We start from the raw sequence: 18,425 nt of genomic DNA on the forward strand, positions 1-18,425 counted from the left end.
CTATAGCACTTGTTTTCTGTTCTAGGGTTTCTGGGACATAACATCAAGGGCTTTGTTCATGGAGTGGTTCATACCAGTCTGGGAAGGAATTAGCTTTACCTCTGGAAAACCAATGGGAAATAAGAGCAGCTAGAAATCTATACTCGTGTTTTCAACATACACATCTGAGGCTTATCTCTCGCCCTGATCCTGAAGTGATCCTCAGTGGCACTGAGTGCCAGTTCCCCACAGCAGTAACTAAATGAGTACCAAGCACTTGGATTGATCTTAAATCCTATAGTATCTTTTCTTTATTGTTTCATTCACTTTAGTGGCTACTCGTGTTCTTAAGAATAAGTTTCCCAATTATGCTAACTGTGAAAGGCTTTCATAGCCTTTAATTTGGGAAAGACAAACTAAGGCAATTAGTAAAAATTCTTAGAAAATACAATTTTGTTTCTATAGAGTATTATTCTGTCAACATACAATAATTTTATAGGTAGTTCTCTATTTTGTCAAATAATTGTTACAGTTTAAGTACAAAGAAATATTTAAATGTTAAACTCCTCAGATAAAAATCTTTATTTCAAATAATTTAGAGATAGTGGATTTCAGTTAAAATCTCTATTTCAGTGCATATAAAGAGTTTGAAGTTCTTAGTGCCTAGTGCACATAGATGTCCTGTAACATATATATAACTTTATAACACTTCAGCTGTTGAAAGAGAAACTTTCTTTCTTCTTCCAGATTCATGGGGACCATTATAAAAATCTGTAGTTATTTGATAGCTAAAAAATGCTTAATGATGTTTTAGTTTGTATTTTTCCATAGTTAGAGAACCTGAAATTTTTCAAATATTTGACTGAAATCATTTTGGGATATGTCTGTTCAACCTTTTGCACAAACTCACCCAGATAAGAGCTATTCTACTACCCGGTGTGCATAAAATTGTAATATTTATACAATCTCTTGCCTGGCCTGAGTGCATCTCCATATGCACTGGTGTTTCCAAGAGGTGGAAAGCAGTACGCCATCTCCATGTCAATAGGTGACAACACGGGGCAGTGAGGGCATATCTGGTTGGGTGGGGCCCCTTTTTGCAGCCGGGTCATGAGAGACACGGGTGAGCAGAAGTGGATGACAGCTTGTAAACAATAAACAGATTTCTCCCATTTTATTTCTCCCTTTCACTGATTTGGCTTCAATGACAATTTGCCCTAGACTGAGAACGTATTTTCACCCTGTAGTTACACCCAGAACATTGGTAAACTTTTTATTTTATGAAGAACTACAGCAAGTAGTACAATGACTGCTTCACATTAAGTTTTGAGAAAGGTAGAGGCTATCTTAAGGCCATATATTGAGAAATATTGTTCATAATATCAACCAGTTGCATACTGATTATTAATGAAAACATCAAGGCTAGAGGGAAGAATTACTTTATTGAAATAAAGCACAGTTGTCCATTTGACCCTTGAAAAACAGGGGTTAGGAAAGCCACATCCCAGACAGTTGAAATTCCACGTATAAATTTTTAATTGACATAAATTAACTAGTAATATGCAGTGTTGCCTGGAAACCTTACTGATAACATAAACATTAATGCATTATGTATGTTAATATTATAGACTATATTCTTACAATGGAGATACAGAACAGGAATATTTTTTTCACTTCCAAATTTTTCATTTTCCATAAAATTTTCCAATATATCTATTGAAAAACATTGATAAATAAATAAATAGACCTATTGAGTTCAAATATATGTTTTTCAAGGGCTCAATTGTATCATTTATGAAATGGCTAAATGATAAATTTTCTATTTCTAGGAAATGTTGCTGCATTTTTCATATCAGTTAAAGCTTGAAAAATAATATCTCATATTTTGAGTGATATTCTGAGGATGATCTGGGCATGATTAGATTGAAACTTGCATATGACCCAATCATTTGGTGAGAAGAATGCATTCTGCTAAATTTCTTCCTTCCCATCCTCTCAAAAATAATGTTCAACATCATTAGTAATCATGGAAACACAAATAGCAACTTGAACTATAAAAATACTCATAGCAATATTTCTTCTTTGACTCATTCATTGAGTGTTGTTAATTGTCATGTATTTCTGATTATTCCAATTTTCCTTCTTTTATTAATTTCTCTCTTCACCCATTTTTGGCCAGAAATGATACTTTTTGTGATATCTAGCATTTAAAAATTTTCATGACTTGCTTTATATTCTAATATGCATCTATCATGGAAAATTCTTCATGTGTACTTTAAAAGAATGTTTATTTGTTTTTATTGAGTGGAGAATTGTGTTTATTTGTGGTAATTCTAGTTCATTTATTGTGTTTTTCTGTGTTCTATTTTCTTATTACTCTTTCTTTGGTTGATTTATCCAATTTTGAAAGTCCTATACCAATATTATGTTATTGTAGAACCTTAAATTCTCTTATAATCTGTCAATTTTTACTTCTTATATTTTGAGGGTTTGTTATTTGATAATTTGATATAAAATACTTACAATTATTCATTTTCTCACTGAACTGAAAATTAAATTAAGGTAAAATACCTTTTTTGTTGTTCTAAACTTAATGGATCTAAAGTCATTTTACTTGATAAAGTATCACCAAACTAGTATGTTTTTATTACTACTTTTACATTCTTTCACTTTCAAACTATTTGTGTCTTTGGATATAATGTGAGTGTCCTGACAACATCATCAAGTGTTCTCTTGTTTTTTAAAAAAATCTTTCATTGTATGTCTTTTGATTGAAGTGTTTAATACACTTAACCTTTAAATATTAACTGATGAGGAACTTACATCTACCATTTTCCTATTTACTTCCTATATGCCTTTTGTTATTTTGCTTCTAAATGCCTCCATTACTGCCTTCTTTTGTGCTTAGTTGATTTTCTTGTAGTAAAAATAAAATCTTGACTACCTGTTCACTTTACTTGTATATATTCTATTTTTTTCTTTGTTTCTCTAACTGTGGAAATAATGTTTAACATCTTAATGCTATAACAATTTAAGTTGCTCTAATTACTATAGCTTTGTAATATAGTTTGAAATCAGAAAGTGTGATGCCTATAACTTTGTTTCTCTTTCTTGTGTCTACTTTGTTTATATGGGGTCTTTGTGATTATATTCAACCTGAGTTTTTGGGGTGATTTTATTTTTGAAATCTGGGCAGTTGAATCTTACAATGTGATAATTCTGGAAGTCAGATTTTCCCCATTCACCCAGATTTCTGTTGGCAATCACTAAGGAAGGGAACAGAATAAGGTAAAACTTGTGTCCTTCTCAGCTCTTTTGGGAGTAACTTCTCTCCCTGGTTATATGCAGTAGCTTCTTAAATTCACCCATAACATGTCTGTATTATACATAATGAATACTAACAACAAAATAAAGCAAAACAGTTGTGGCTAACTTAAACCAAGAGCTGACACCCATGGATGTTGACACAGTGGTTAACAGACCCTTTCTTTGTACACACATGCTTACTAGCAGCAATATGTGATCAGAACATATAAATATGATATTTGGAAAACAAGACTGTTGTTGTCCATTCTTGATCCAGTCTGCTAATGCAGAAATGTAGGAGCTGTTTACAATGTTCAGTGACATGGCACTGAATAATGGGGGATACGTAGTCGCTACCATTGTGGAGTCTGCAATCAACCTATAACAACTAAGTTGTAACAGTTAAGATTTCTGAATGTAGCTGCAAACATTCAAATGAATTCCAGGGTTCCAAAATAGTAACTTCAGGCAGTTTCTATCAGTAAATTGTTATTTAGGTAAAGAAACAAATTTCTGATTCTTTCTACATGATGCAATGAATATTTTATGTGAAAAGCAATGTTGCTGTCAGTTAAAACAAAAGTTTGTTCTTAGTTATATATATTACATATATATGTTTATATTTTTATATGTATATACATACCTACATAAATATATATATGTATATATATACACATTTATATATAAATGAAGGGAAGCTTTGACAGTAAACAATAATAATAGGGCATTTTAATAATCCACTTACATCATGGATGTAGATCATCCAGACAGAAAATCAATAAGGAAATAGTGTCTTTGAATGACACATTAGACCAAATGGACATACAACATATACAGAACATTATACCCAAAGAGCAGAATATTCATTCTTTTCAAGTGCACAAGATGCATTCTTCTGGATTGATCATATATTAGGTATAGGTCACAAAAAAGTCAATAAATGTAAGAAAATTGAAGTAATACCAAGCATCTTTTCTGACCACAACAGTGTGAAAGTGGAAATCAATTACAGGAAAAATACTGGAGAAAAAACAAACACATGGAGGCTAACCAGCATGCTATGAAACAATGAGTCAACAAAGTATTTAAAGAGAAAATTTTTTTAAATACTTGGAAGAAATAGAAACACAACAATGCAAAATATTTTGAATGCAGAAAAATTAGTTATAAGAAGGAAGTTTATAAAGTTACAGGCCTACATCAAGAAAAAAGAAAAATCTCAATCTCACCCTAGACCTAAAGTAACTAGGAAAAAAAGACAAAACAAAGCCCAAAGTTACTAGAAGGAAGGAAAGAATAGATACCAGAGCAGAAACAAATGAAATAGGGACTAAAAAATTACAAAGGATCAATGAATGTAAAGATGGTTCTTTAAAAAAAAAATGTGCTATAGCTACACTCATTGAAAAAAAAGTACAGGACCCAAGTAAAATGAGAAATGGAGAAGATATAATTAACATCACATAAATACAAGCAATTATAAGAGAATGCTATGAAAAATTATATGCCAAAAAAGTGGACAACATAGAAGAAATGGATAAATTCTTCCCAATGTAAATCTCCCAACACTAAACCAAGAATATATGGAAAGTCTTAACAGATTGTCTACTAGTATGAAATTGAAGCAGTAATAAGAAATACTCCCAACAAATAAAAGTTCATATCCAGATATCTTCACAGGTAAATTCTACCAAACATTTAAAGATGAGTTAATACTTATCATTATCAAACTATCCCATAAAAGTGAATAGGAAGAAAAGTAAAATTCATTCTATGAGGTCAATATCACATTGCTACCAAAAACAAGACACTACAAAATAAAATCAATATCCCTGATGAACATAAATGCAAAAATCCTCCTCATATTAGCAAATCAAGTTCCGATTATATTAAAAGGATCATTCCCCACGACCACATGGAATTTATTCCAGGATGCAAGGATAATTCAACTTATGCAAATGAATGACTATGATAAAACACATTAACAAAATGAAAGAAAAACCACATGGTCATCTCAATAGATGATGAAGAAGCATTTGATAAAATCAGTATCCGTTCAGGATTAAAAACTCTCAACAAAGTTAGATGGAACAGACCTCAATGTAATAAATGCCATATATGAGAAACCCACAAATAATACCATACTCAATGGTAAGATGCTGGAAGCTTTTCCTGTAGGATCAAGAACACAACAAAGATGTCTACTGTCACCACTTTTATTCAACATAGGCCTAGGAGTCCTAGCCACAGCAATCAGACAAAAGGAAAGACATAAAAGACATCCAAATTGTTAAGGAAGAAGTAAAACTTGATACTATTTAGATGGCATTTTGTACTACATGTAGAAGGCCCTCAAGACTCCAACAAAAAACTATTAGAAATAATAAATTAATTCAGTAAGGTTAAAAAGTATTTTTACTTTTTAAGTATTTCTCGGAATGGAACAATATGAGCCAACAAAAAGTATATAAAAAATCAATATACAGAACTCATTGCATTTTTATATAAATAAAGAACTAACAGAAAAAATAAATTAATAAATCAGTCCCGTTGACAGTTGCAACAAGAAGAATGAGATACTGAAGAATACATTGAGCCCAGGAGGTTAAAAAATATATACTCTGGAAAGTATAAGATATTGATGAAATAAATTGAAGAAGACACAAATACGTGTAAAGCTATTTCATGTTCATGGGTAGGAAGAATTAATATTGTTAACATGGCCATCCTGCCCAAAGAAATCTACAGATTCAATGTAATCCCCATCAAAATACCAATGGCATTTTTCACTAAAATTTTTTCTGGAATCCTAAAATTTTTATGGAGCTCCCCAAAAAAACCCATGCAGTCCAAGCAATCTTGAGAATAAAAAATGAAGCTGTGGGTGCCACACTTTCTGATTTCAAATGACACTGCAAAGCTACTGTAATCTAAACAGTATTGTACCAGCACAAGAACGGTTTCATAGAGCAATGGAACAGGATAGGAGTCCCCAGATTAGTCCACATCTATGCAATCAGTTGATATATGAAAAAGTGTCCATCCATAGATGAAGGGATTCATCTATGAATGAATATAAATAAATAGTATATTCCTTTATATATAAAAGAATGAAATCTTGCTATTTGTGGCAACATGGATGGACTTGGATGGGATTATGCAAAGTGAAATAAGTTAGAGAAAGATGAGTGCTATATGATTTCACTTACCTAAAAAACAAAACAGATGAACAAATAAACAAAAGTGAAATAGACTAAAAGCACAGAGACCAGACTAGTGGTCACCATAGGGGTGGGGTGTGGAGGTTGGGTGAAATAGGTGAAGTGAAAAAATTACTGAGAATGTTTCATATATTGATTTGTGCTACGGTTACACGAGTGCAAACACATGTCAAAATCGTGAAGCGGTATAATTGTATTTATGTATTTTATTGTATGTATTTAAATTTTTAAAAAGCAGGTAAAAATAATCTAATAGAAGTTTCCTTACACATTGAAAATCATTTCTCCTCTTTAAACAATAAAATAAACATTCAGAAGGGACGATTGAATCCTTATGATTAAGATATTTAATTTTAATGAGTCATAGTCTAAACGGAATAACTAAAAATTACACATTGGTTCCAGTACCAGCTCTGATGGGCCATGTACATATTTTCATGACCTTCTTCAAGTCCTTTTTACCTTACAATTTTTCATCATCTATAAAACTACTTAAATAATAAATACCTGCCAGAGATTTTGCCAAAGGAAGTCATTTTTTTTAGAATAAAATAAATGATAGGCAGTGGTGGTAAAAGTGATTTTAAATATTACCTTGGTAGCAGCATTAATAATTCATACAACTTTAAATGTATATTTTGATTTCAGCTTAATTTGTGATGTCTTATACTGAAAACTAAAGGGCATTTTAAGGGAAAATTTTGCTTTTTCTCAATTAGTATATATCAAAATTTATCAGAGTTGTTCTCATTCATTTTGTTGGACTCTGAATACTGTTTAAATGATGGCTCATATTGTTCCATTCTGAGAAATACTTTGGCAACTTCATTTTTTTTCCTTATACATTTTCAGAAACCACCCTAGTCATACTGAATGCTCTTGCATTTATTTTCTAATTTATCTCTTATATTTCCTTATCTATCCCTTTTTCCTTTATACTTTCTATTGCTTATTGGCCTGTTGGCTAAGGTCAAGTGTATTGTACTTACAGGGAGTAAGTACTTACTTCTATTTTCCATTTGTTTTTAAAAATTTTGAATGAATCACTTATATTGGCTGAAATATATACATCACTTTCAAGAGCACTTCTTATTTTTGTGGATATATCTTATAAATCTCTGAAGACATTACTGTTTACCTTTAAAATATTTTTGGCTATATTTATCTCTCCTTCCCAATTTTTGATATGTGTATATTTTAATTTCCTCTTCTACCCTGGTGTCTTCCTCAAAAACCTGGTAATCTATAGCTTTTTTATTTTATATGGGTTATAGGGTAATTAACTGGTTCATGTTTGCTCAGAATTTTCCTGATAATATACCAAAAGTCCCATGTTCCAAGAATCCCTTCATTTTGTGCAAACTAGGGTGATTGGCATCCCACTAATGTGGGCTCTTGTGCTCAAAATAAGAGCATGAGAAAAACCTTAAAACATTAAAAAATTTCTCTCTCATATTTTGGGATTCCTGAGAGAATAATGGGGGTGATGCAGTATACTTGGATTACAGAAGATGTAGAGGACATTCTTCCCTATACACAAATGAGCTGGAAGGTTTTTAATGATTATCATAGAAGAATTTGATAATAAGGACCATTAATTTGTACCTGATGGTAGTAAGCAATTATCACTTATTTCTGAGCCCATGCCACTTACTGATTATTGACTTTCAAGAAAGTGTATTCAGAAATTTAGGACAAGTGACACCAAGAAGAAGCTGTAGCTTATCAATAGGAGGAAAAGTCACAGTCATGCACATATGCCTTAAAGGATAAGCAAGGAATGTGATCCTGAATATAAAACCCAAATCACCTTCTGTTGAATCACTTAGTTCATTCATATCACGAACCATTCCACATTCACTTACACTGATATTTAGGTTGTGCTCAGTCTTGACGACAAGAATTAGCTATATTTAAAATATTTTATTTTTTTCATATGTGAGTTTATGATAGGAAAGCATTAATCTATATCCTAATGCTTCCCACCTCATGTGACTTTCTGTAGCAAAATGGGGTTTCTCTCTCAAAATAGAAAACATTATTTATCTCAGGAGTTAGTATTTCATGAAAAATCCATACTGGGATGAAAATCTGAAAACTAAGCAAACAGCTCTCATTTCTTTAATCGTCATGCATGAGCTGGTGGATTTGGGCTCCCTGTTTCAGCATAAAGCCTTGGAGTCCATGTCAGCCTGGATCCTGCACCTTTGGGATGTAGGGATGGATTGGATTATTCTGTCTGGGTTAGAAATGGGAAAGCTGGCTTCCCTGACAACTCATCGTGCCCTGCAGTAGTGATTACACAATGCATGTGAGACCCCAGGAACCACTACGTCCTTGATTGTCTTATGGCTGCCCTTCGCCTTGTGTAGCCCGATCAGGGTGATTTACAATCTTCCTCCGCTAGATGGCGGACGTACGCCGAGCTCCCACAGGTGCTACAGAAGTTGGACATGAAAAATCCCACTGATAACCCAGGACATCATGACCTGGATGAGTAGCCATTTACCTCCAATTCAGACATTCTGTCTATAAATCATCTCAGAAAACAAACAAAACAAACACCATACTGCTCTCTGTGTTTGTCCTTCAGGCACTCTGCCAAACCATGTATCGAAAGCAGTCAGTCCAGATTTCTGCCTTAATCAGATCCTGAACTCACTGTACTTGTCTTCTAATTGACCAGAACTGCAGCATCCTCTCTTTTCAGATATACAGCTACACCGGCAAACGAGTCATTTAAATGAATGACTCATATAATCATTTGAGTTGCCTACCTGTTCATATCATTTCTGTCTGGAGTACAACGTCCACATAAACATGTGACTTTATAACCAGTCTCCTCTTTGTGGACACCTTCTGCTGCATGTTGGAGGCTGCAGCCTGTAGCCACATTACACTACTCAAAAATGCCCTTTCCCCCAGCAGAGCCCCTTCCCTGCCTTGTCCAGTATGTGAACTCCTGCTTTCTTTTTAATTATCCTCTTAAGGGCATCCTGTTGCGTAAATTAACTATGGTCAACTCAGGACAGATCCATTTTTGACATGTGGTTCTATTTTAGTTCACCTGCACTTTTATTTTAGCATTCATCATCCACTGTCATCACGTTTCAAGTTTCTGCATTTCATTAATGTGGCAGCCTTGATGGTGTGACTGTGTCATATTATCCATAATTCAGGTGGGAAGTTCATACATTGCATCAATAATTTCACTGCTTTTCAGTTTCTTTCTAGGACTCATTACATGTGGTCACAAAAGTTCTTTCCAGAAATGAAGATAGTGTATGCTTTAGAGCTCCATGTTTTCAGAAGTTCACAAGTAACCATCTAGTTCTTTGAAATACATTTTTTACAAAAATCTGTGTACAGCAATTTGGTAGTCATTAGAATCTATGCATCATTTTTTTTCTTAAAGACCTCTAGTAAATGGGATCCACATTGATTTATCAGTGATTTATCCCAGTGCTTAACAGAGAGCAGTTATTCAGTAATTGTAGTCAAAGTGCTCTCAAAGCATTTTTATGCTCCTCAATAACATCAAAAGTTAAAACCAGTAGAGCACCCTCTTCCTAACCTCTGGGCTGTGCCACACACATGCACTGAGCACTTCTGTGTATTTTATGTTGAAAAGTACAAGCTCACCTTTTAATTTTATACTTGACATTTAGGTATATCTTGGAGATATATCTGGAACCATGATCTAGGTTTCTAATCCTGGAGGCTAAAAATTATAATATTTATCTAATTTTGTTTGTGTCTGTTTGGCAATGCTCCTGGCCTTTGGGACAGTGGAAAGAGAGTTGCTAAGGATGCCTTAGGACAGCCTGGTGGGAGAGGCAATAAAAACTCCCCAGATGTTTTCACAGACTTTATCTCTGCCAGTTACTTGCAGAAAAGACAAATGTTATTTATTTGAACATTTAATTTTATTGAAAAAATATTTTGTTGAAGTTTTCTATATTTCTGTATTTTGCATACTAATCTCCAATAAAGACAAAATTATGAAGTGCCCACACATACCAAATTAAACTGACAAACATGCCTTATAAGTTAAAATAAAATGGGGTGAATTTAATTAGATATGTAATTTTATTTCAACTTATTGAATTAGTGCATATTATATTATTTTATAGTTTCTTTGGCTGAAAATTTTAATCTTTTAATTTGTATTCTTTCACTCAATTTGATGATATATTTAAAAAAACTTTTGTAAACATGAAGGTGGTCAAAAGGTGCAAACTCTTGGTTATAAAGTAAAAGGATTATACATATTTAAGTTTTAACTTTTTCCATTTTGATGAAAATAAATAATATGAATCTTTACCAGAATTATATGCCAGAGTAATATAATTGAATATATGAATTATATGCTAGAAAATAAAATAATATGAATTATTACCACAGGAAAAGTATTTTTCATTGAAGCTAATGAAATTTTAAAAATGTGTATTAGCAGTTTTTAGTCTAGATGACACCTATTTGTTCTTAGTGTTTACTAAGAGTCAATGTGCATTGAATTTGCAATGCAAGGAACTTGGACAAACCATTCTTTTGTGAAGATTATACTCTTGATTTTCTACATAAATAACGTGAAGCCTTGAAGACACAGAGCACAGTGTTTATTTTATTTAGAGGACAGGAAAATATGTCTGTGATGAAAGAGTTGTCAAAAACCTTTATTTGACCTATGGAGGGAAGTGAGAAAATAATTTCAAAAGAGAGGTAAGACATTTTACTTTAAATGAACCCCAGGGGTCACAGGCACAGGTATGGGAGAACTGGGATAAGCATCAATTCCTGGGTGGATTTGGAGGCCTAAACTGGAGAGGCCTGTGGTCCGGATCCCAGAGCAGGGCCATCCTGGGGGCATTGCTGGCCGGTGCGCAGGCACCTGCAGGAGGGCAGATGGGCCACATGGCTGCATGTGTCCTCAGATGCCAGCACAACCTAGAGCGCAGCACAGGGCCACGGCACAGGCCTGGGATGCCAGCAGGAGAGCCAGGGGTGAGGCTAGAAGGCATCTGGTCCAGTGAAGGGAAAGGTGGAGGCTCAGCCAGCATGCAGGTGGAGATGCCAAGATCCTGTTCCTTGCAGTGCATGGCCTGTGCTTGGAGAGCCAATGGTGAGAACAAGACAGGGATGTACTCGAGTCAGACTCGTGCTCAGGGTTAAGTAAATGCTCTTAAGGAAGCTGGCGAGAGCCGGGGGAGGGGCTCAGGCCAGAAAACAGTTCTCCAACTGCAGTTATGATCAGGAGACCCTGCACTAAGGCTGCTGTTTTGTCTTCACTGAGTCCTAGGAAAAGAGCAAAAAAAAAAAAAAAGAAGCAGAAGAGTCTTGATTTAGCAGAGTATCAACTTTACACTGGCCAATTATAAATCTAGTCATGCTTCAGTTTCTTGAAGGGATGATTTTTTTCATTTAATTTTTCCTTCTGTGAATATGAATAGGGTCTTATAAGGTTAGAATAGAGAGGTAAACTAGTATTTCAGTATATGAGAGTGATGAAATACAGGAAGTAAAATATAAATGAAATTGGAATGAATAGTATGTAAATTAAAACGTGGGTTATTTTAACACATCCACTAAGCCTATGATTACCTGTGTTATTTTTAGGTAGCAAACAAAAATATAAAAATATTATAATTCTTCACAGTTGGATAATTTGTTATTTTTATATAATTTTTAAATTCCAGTTTACATTTGCATAGGAAATTCTGGACAAATATTCTTAAAGTATTTAATTATAAATATTCATATTACTTAAGAAGTATATATTTTAGAAAGAACTTGATTTAATCTACTTCACATTTTTTCTAAGCCTATACATAGGGCGCTGCACATGTAATTTTACAAGGAGGAAAAAAAAAGTGGTCATTAACATCCTCACATATTTTCCTTTAGTTATATCAGAAAACTTGGCATTGTGTTGAATCATTCCTATCACAAGGTCTCAAATTACTAGGAGAAATTCTGGTACTCGTGTGCTGTATTAGTTAATGTGATCAGTGCGAACTATCACAATAAGCAAGTGCAGGGTCTGAAGGCAGCACAGTTTGCTCGTCTTTGATGCTGCCTCTGATATGAGTCGGGTTGCCCTCTTTTCTTCGTAGCCGTGTACTTCTGTGCCATGTCTCCTGGGCTGCGCAAGTCAGAGATGGAAGGTCGGGGACGATGTGTTTTACTCACACTCATTGTCTTCTGCACGGAGGTAGTCATGTCACTACATCTTAAATTCCATGGAAGCTGGGAAATACAGAAAATCATACGGATATTTGTTAAGCACTGTCTTTGGAAAATGTGCTGCATATAACATAAAATAGATGGACTATGTGAACAGAGTTACTTTTAGTGAAAAATGATCTTGTATCTAGTTAAAAGAGGGTGCAGTGGTAATTACGTGAGGGGTTTCTTTTATCCAATTTTCTTCCTTTGTACAGGTTTGTCTCCAAGTGAGATTTCAATGTCTATAAATGTGAGTGAAAAGATGAATATGGATGCATAAACAGGGTCGTCATGAAATAGAGAAAAGTCACAATCACTTTAAGAGGAACCTTTCTTTAAATCCTCATACTACTCTCAGGATAATACAGTTTTGTTACAAACTACACCTGGGGAAACACACTGAGATTAAACAAATCATCCAGTTGAAGTGTATTAGATAGTGGTAAATGAATTGATCCCTGGAACATTTAACCACTAAGCTAACCTAAATAAGTCATAAATAGATAGCTTTATTGATTGCCAACTTGTGCTAATTCATGCCATTAGAAAGCAGTCAGAAAGTTTTATACAATTGGCCTATTACCCTTGAAACTTGCTACTTGATAGCTTGTATATTCCATTAGAAGCCCCAGCAGAGGCAATAGTCAGGGACAGCATGGACTTAAGAATATTGAATCATTACAGTCCCAGCCCCTGTTTGGCTTTATATGGTGAAGGCTGTGTCATATTCAGAGTCCCAGATAAAATAATGCAGGTTAGAGTCATGGCAATCAAGTCATTTTATTTGAGTTGTTATTTTCCTGTTCTGAAAATCCTAGCAACTAGTTAATACATATTTCATATATTGCAGTCCCAGCATGTAGCTCAGAGAATTAATGCAGTGTTCCATATCTATGTTTTATTTGCCTTAAATACTGTGGCTTTTCAGGATCCCTTCATCTCCCTTTAGATCCTTAAATAGTATTAAACTAGACAGAAAACTGGCAAATATTGAACATAAAATTTTCAGCTATTCAGCTAAATGGTGGTCAGTTTTCAATTCATACTATGAATTTAGCAAGGAAGACAAAAAAAAAAAATGTCCATGATACCACAACTGAAAGACTTACTCAGGACTCTGATTCACTTAGGGAGACATGAAGCCCCAGGATTCTACTATTCTTGACAGATCCTAAAAAGCTGGTTTCTAAGCCAGAAGCTGTTAAAAAAGCTGAGAAGCACCTGCTTTCTAATGTAGCACCTCAAGAGTGTACATTTTTACTGGCATAATATTCCACTACATAATGTCAAGGTGAGGTTTAAGACAGCAGGGCAAGTCTTTATCTTGTTTGCTGTCCCTCCATATGAGAGTCCAGAATGCATGCTTCTGATCAATGTATGGTGACTTAATATGGCTTGCAGACTTCTCAACTGTTGCTATAGTTTTGGAATTTATTATTTTGAATTATATTCAACATATTATGCAATAAGAAAGCATGGCTATTTTGTACCCTGGCTCCAAACTTAGATCTATCTATTTGAGAATAAATTTAGCTTATGTTGGTAGACCAAATGCAACATTATATCTCATAGCCTAATATATTCCTGTTTTTCCAACAGTTAAAAATGTTGCATATAGTGAAACATTTATTCCCATAGTAACACAGTATCTACTGAGCCTTTATATCCATATTTTAGAATATAATGAGCACTTTCATATAATTTTTTCCAGGTCTCCCATCACATCCTTATTTTGAAGACTGTCTATCAAGGGATTGAGCGTGGGTGTCAGAACGGTGCAGAAGACAGATACTTTATCTTGGCCTGGCATATGGAAAGAGATTGGCCTCATATACATGAAAACAATGCCACTGTAGCATAAGCTGCCCACTGTCAGATGAGATGAACAGGTGGGGAACGCTTTCATGCAGCCCTCGGCAGAAGCCATCTGGAGGATAGTGACCAGGATGAGTGTGAGGCCAGGAGGACAGAATGGGATCAGAAGCAGAATGCTGGAGCCGACCGGAACCCCAGTGTCACAGGCCAAGGTATCTTCACAGGAGAGACGCAGGACCCCAGGAAGTTTGCAGCAGAGATGGTGGGTTTCTCTGGGTCCATAGAAGGGGAATCTCATGGTGTAGACAGTATATGTCAAAGCATTGAAAGCACCACTGGCCCACGAGCCAACAGCCATCTGCCTGCAGAGGGGTCAGTTCATGAGGAGAGGATAATGCAGAGGCTTACAGATGGCAATATATCGGTCATAGGACATGAAGCCCAAGAGGATACACTAAACCCCAACCAGAGCCAATCCCAGGAAGATCTGGGTGCCAAAGCCGGAAGGAGAGATGACTATGTTATGCAGAAGGTAGTCAGTCATCATCTTGGGCACAATGGCAAGCGTGAAGAGGATGTCAATGAGAGAGAGCTGCCAAAGGAAGAAATACACAGGGGTATGAAGATGGGCGTCTACCAGAATCAGCAGGATTACAACGCTGCTTCCTTTTGGCGTGAAAAGGAAAGTTACAGTGATAAGTGCAAAGAGACAGAAGTGCGTTGGGGTGTCCTGCAGCAGACCCAGAAGAATGAAGTCAGTTACAGTGTGATTCTCCACATATTCCCTTGGAATATTCACAGGGGTACAAGTAGAAGCATATAATATGGAAACTACTTCACAGTTAACAGTGGATGATGTAGAGCTTAACCCATCAAAAGCATTGTTCATATTACCTAAAGAATTTCAGGAAAAATGGTGACTTGATCAAATGATATTTGTCTTATTTTATCTAGTGATATATGGCATGAAATGGTTAGATATGTTTTCCTTTTTAATATGTTTTGGATACACGTTCTTTCAAAGCAAAGGAAGTGAATGAAAAATAATTGCTTATTGGTACTTTACCAGCACTTTCGGTGATGGTTCTCTAGTGGAATAAAACTAATCAGATTGATTTTGTTCCACCTTCTGCCATTGGCTTCAGCTCTCTGATCCCTAGAACAAAGCAGAACTCTGTAATCAAGTTTGTTAAAAATGAAAAGCATTGCACATGGAGGCTTCAATCACCATAGGCATAGGTGTATATGTGTTCTATATTGACAAGTAGAACATAATTCTCCTAAGTTATTTGATGTTTTTAAGATATTTTTCTCACTTCATATGTCTAGAGTTTTCTATATATAATGAGCATTTCACACATAGTTCTCCACGAATCATTGTCATTCGTTCTTCAGACCATACAATCAGCTTTCAAGAACAAATGGGGATATGGATATTAATCTTGGTGATGAGGAAATTATGCACTGGATCCCAGGGGTCATATGCACATTAGAAACCCTCTGCCTGATGCAGTTTCATGTAGCAGTGTGAGCCTTCATTCAGCGCTGGAAAAGCTTTGTTTACATATGCAGCTCCTGATCACACTCTAACTTCCAAATTCTTCAGCCTCACAAGAACATTCCTTGTAAGGATTTCAATTCTTCTCTTGAAAAATATGGTAAAACAGTCCTATAAAACATTATATTTTTAGCTCACATGCCTCAACAAACAAAAAACAAATAACCCAATTAAAAAATGGCCAAAGGAACTGAACAGACGGTTCTCCAAAAAATAAATACAGATGGCCAACAGACACATGAAAAGATGCTCCACATCGCTAATTATTAGAGAAATGCAAATTAAAACTACAATGAGGTATCACCTCACACCAGTAAGGATGGCTGCCATCCAAAAGACAAACAACAACAAATGTTGGCGAGGCTGTGGAGAAAGGGGAACCCTCCTACACTGCTGGTGGGAATGTAAACTTGTTCAACCATTGTGGAAAGCAGTATGGAGGTACATCAAAATGCTCAAAACAGACTTACCATTTGACCCAGGAATTCCACTCCTAGGAATTTACCCTAAGAATGCAGCAATCAAGTATGAGAAAGACCAATGTACCCCTATGTTTATCGCAGCACTATTTACAATAGCCAAGAATTGGAAGCAACCTAAATGTCCATCGATAGATGAATGGATAAAGAAGATGTGGTACATATACACAATGGAATACTACTCAGCCATAAGAAAAGGGCAAATCCAACCATTTGCAGCAACATGGATGGAGCTGGAGGGTATTATGCTCAGTGAAACAAGCCAAGCAGAGAAAGAGAAATACTAAATGATTTCACTCATCTGTGGAATATAAGAACAAAGGAAAAACTGAAGGAACAAAACAGCAACAGAATCACAGAACTCAAGAATGGACTAACAGGTACCAAAGGGAAAGGGACTGGGGAGGATGGGTGGGTAGGGAGGGATAAGGGGGGGGCAGAAAAAGAGGGGTATTAAGATTAGCATCCATAGCGGGGTGGGAGAAAGCGGAGGGCTGTACAACACAGAGAAGACAAGTAGTGATTCTACAACAGTTTGCTACGCTGATGGACAGTGACTGTAAAGGAGTATATAGGGGGGACCTGGTATAGGGGAGAGCCTAGTAAACAAAGTATTCGTCATGTAAGTGTAGATTAATGATTAAAAAAAAAAAAGCAGTTCCTATGTGGTGACCTCTAATGAGTTCTACACAATGATATAAAGGGCATATAAAAGTGTAGGCAAAGGGTCTGTTTGTGTTTATACAGAGGATCAAAGCCTAATTTGGCTACCCCGAAAATGAACTAAGATACGATATGAAAAAGAACTTCCAACATCAGCAATCTCGGGAAGACTCATGACAGAAGATGATCAGCAAAAAAAAAAAAAACTCCAACAAAGATCCACGCACTGCCACAGGTGTAGATGCACTCATCCCACCAGTTCCTGGACTTGCCATGGGAATGATGAAGGAGATATCTAAGCTGGCCTGTGCATACAGTAAAACAACAAATTGGACTGGATCTATACTGTTGGAACTCAACCAAGAATTAGGAGAAGTGCAAATTGTAGCACTCCAAAATCTTACAACCACAGACTATTTATCGTTAAAAGAACATATGGGATATGAACAGTCCCCAGGAATGGGTTGTTCTAGTTTATCTGAATTCTCTCAGACTGTTTAAGTTCAGTTGGACAATATCCACCATATCATAGATAAGTTTTCACAATTGCCTAAGGTGCCTAACTGGTTTTCTTGGTTTCACTGGAGATGGCTGGTAATTACAGGTATGCTTTGGTTAGGTAACTATATTCCTATTATGTTAATGTGTGTGCACAATTTAATTAGTAGTTTAAAACCTATCCATGCTGAAGTTACTCTACAAGAAGATATGTCAAAGAAATAATCAATCTTCCCAGGTTTTCTTCTGCCTGCTACTTCTATAGCTTTTCTTCTTCCTACCTAATCACAACCTTTAAATAGAACTCGTGCCTCATGTCGAATTTACCGAGTATCATAATTCTTCCAAGTGGTAAAGACCTCAAGACAAATGCTGGGCATAGAAGCCACAGGGCATAAATATCCAAAGAAGTAAAAAGCTAACCTTTTCAAACAATAAGGCTTCTCTCTCACTTACCAACTTAACATTTCCCTGTATGGCCCCGGAAGATGACTGGTTAGCCAGAGACGGGTAAGATTCCTCAAGGGAGGAACAACCTAAGACAGGCACAGTCGCAGGGGGCCATCTGGTGAGAAAATGGGGAGCAGCAGAGGTGAGGCTTAGAACCTCCCCCCTCATGTTCTGAGAGAAATCTTCTGCATACATGGATGTTTATTGCCCTGGTCTAGCTTGGATTAACAC

The 18,425-nt window shown here is 35.6% G+C and overlaps 1 protein-coding gene and 1 long non-coding RNA gene across 2 annotated transcripts in view; both read right to left on the reverse strand.

Moving 5' to 3' along the window:
- Positions 1-18,425, reverse strand: part of LOC118921399 (uncharacterized) — a 326,145-nt gene that overhangs the window by 91,713 nt on the left and 216,007 nt on the right. The gene's annotated exons all lie outside the window — the stretch shown is intronic.
- The window catches only part of LOC130680146 (uncharacterized), a 95,195-nt gene continuing 87,191 nt past the window's right edge, over positions 10,422-18,425 (reverse strand). The window contains exons 2-3 of the long non-coding RNA XR_008993186.1: positions 15,613-15,702; positions 10,422-12,752 (exon numbers count right to left, since the gene is read on the reverse strand). This is a non-coding gene — a long non-coding RNA (uncharacterized LOC130680146). The remainder of the gene's footprint in view (positions 12,753-15,612; positions 15,703-18,425) is intronic.

The sequence above is a fragment of the Manis pentadactyla genome, chromosome 13 (genome assembly GCF_030020395.1).
Source record: "Manis pentadactyla isolate mManPen7 chromosome 13, mManPen7.hap1, whole genome shotgun sequence".
NCBI classification, from domain to species: domain Eukaryota; kingdom Metazoa; phylum Chordata; class Mammalia; order Pholidota; family Manidae; genus Manis; species Manis pentadactyla.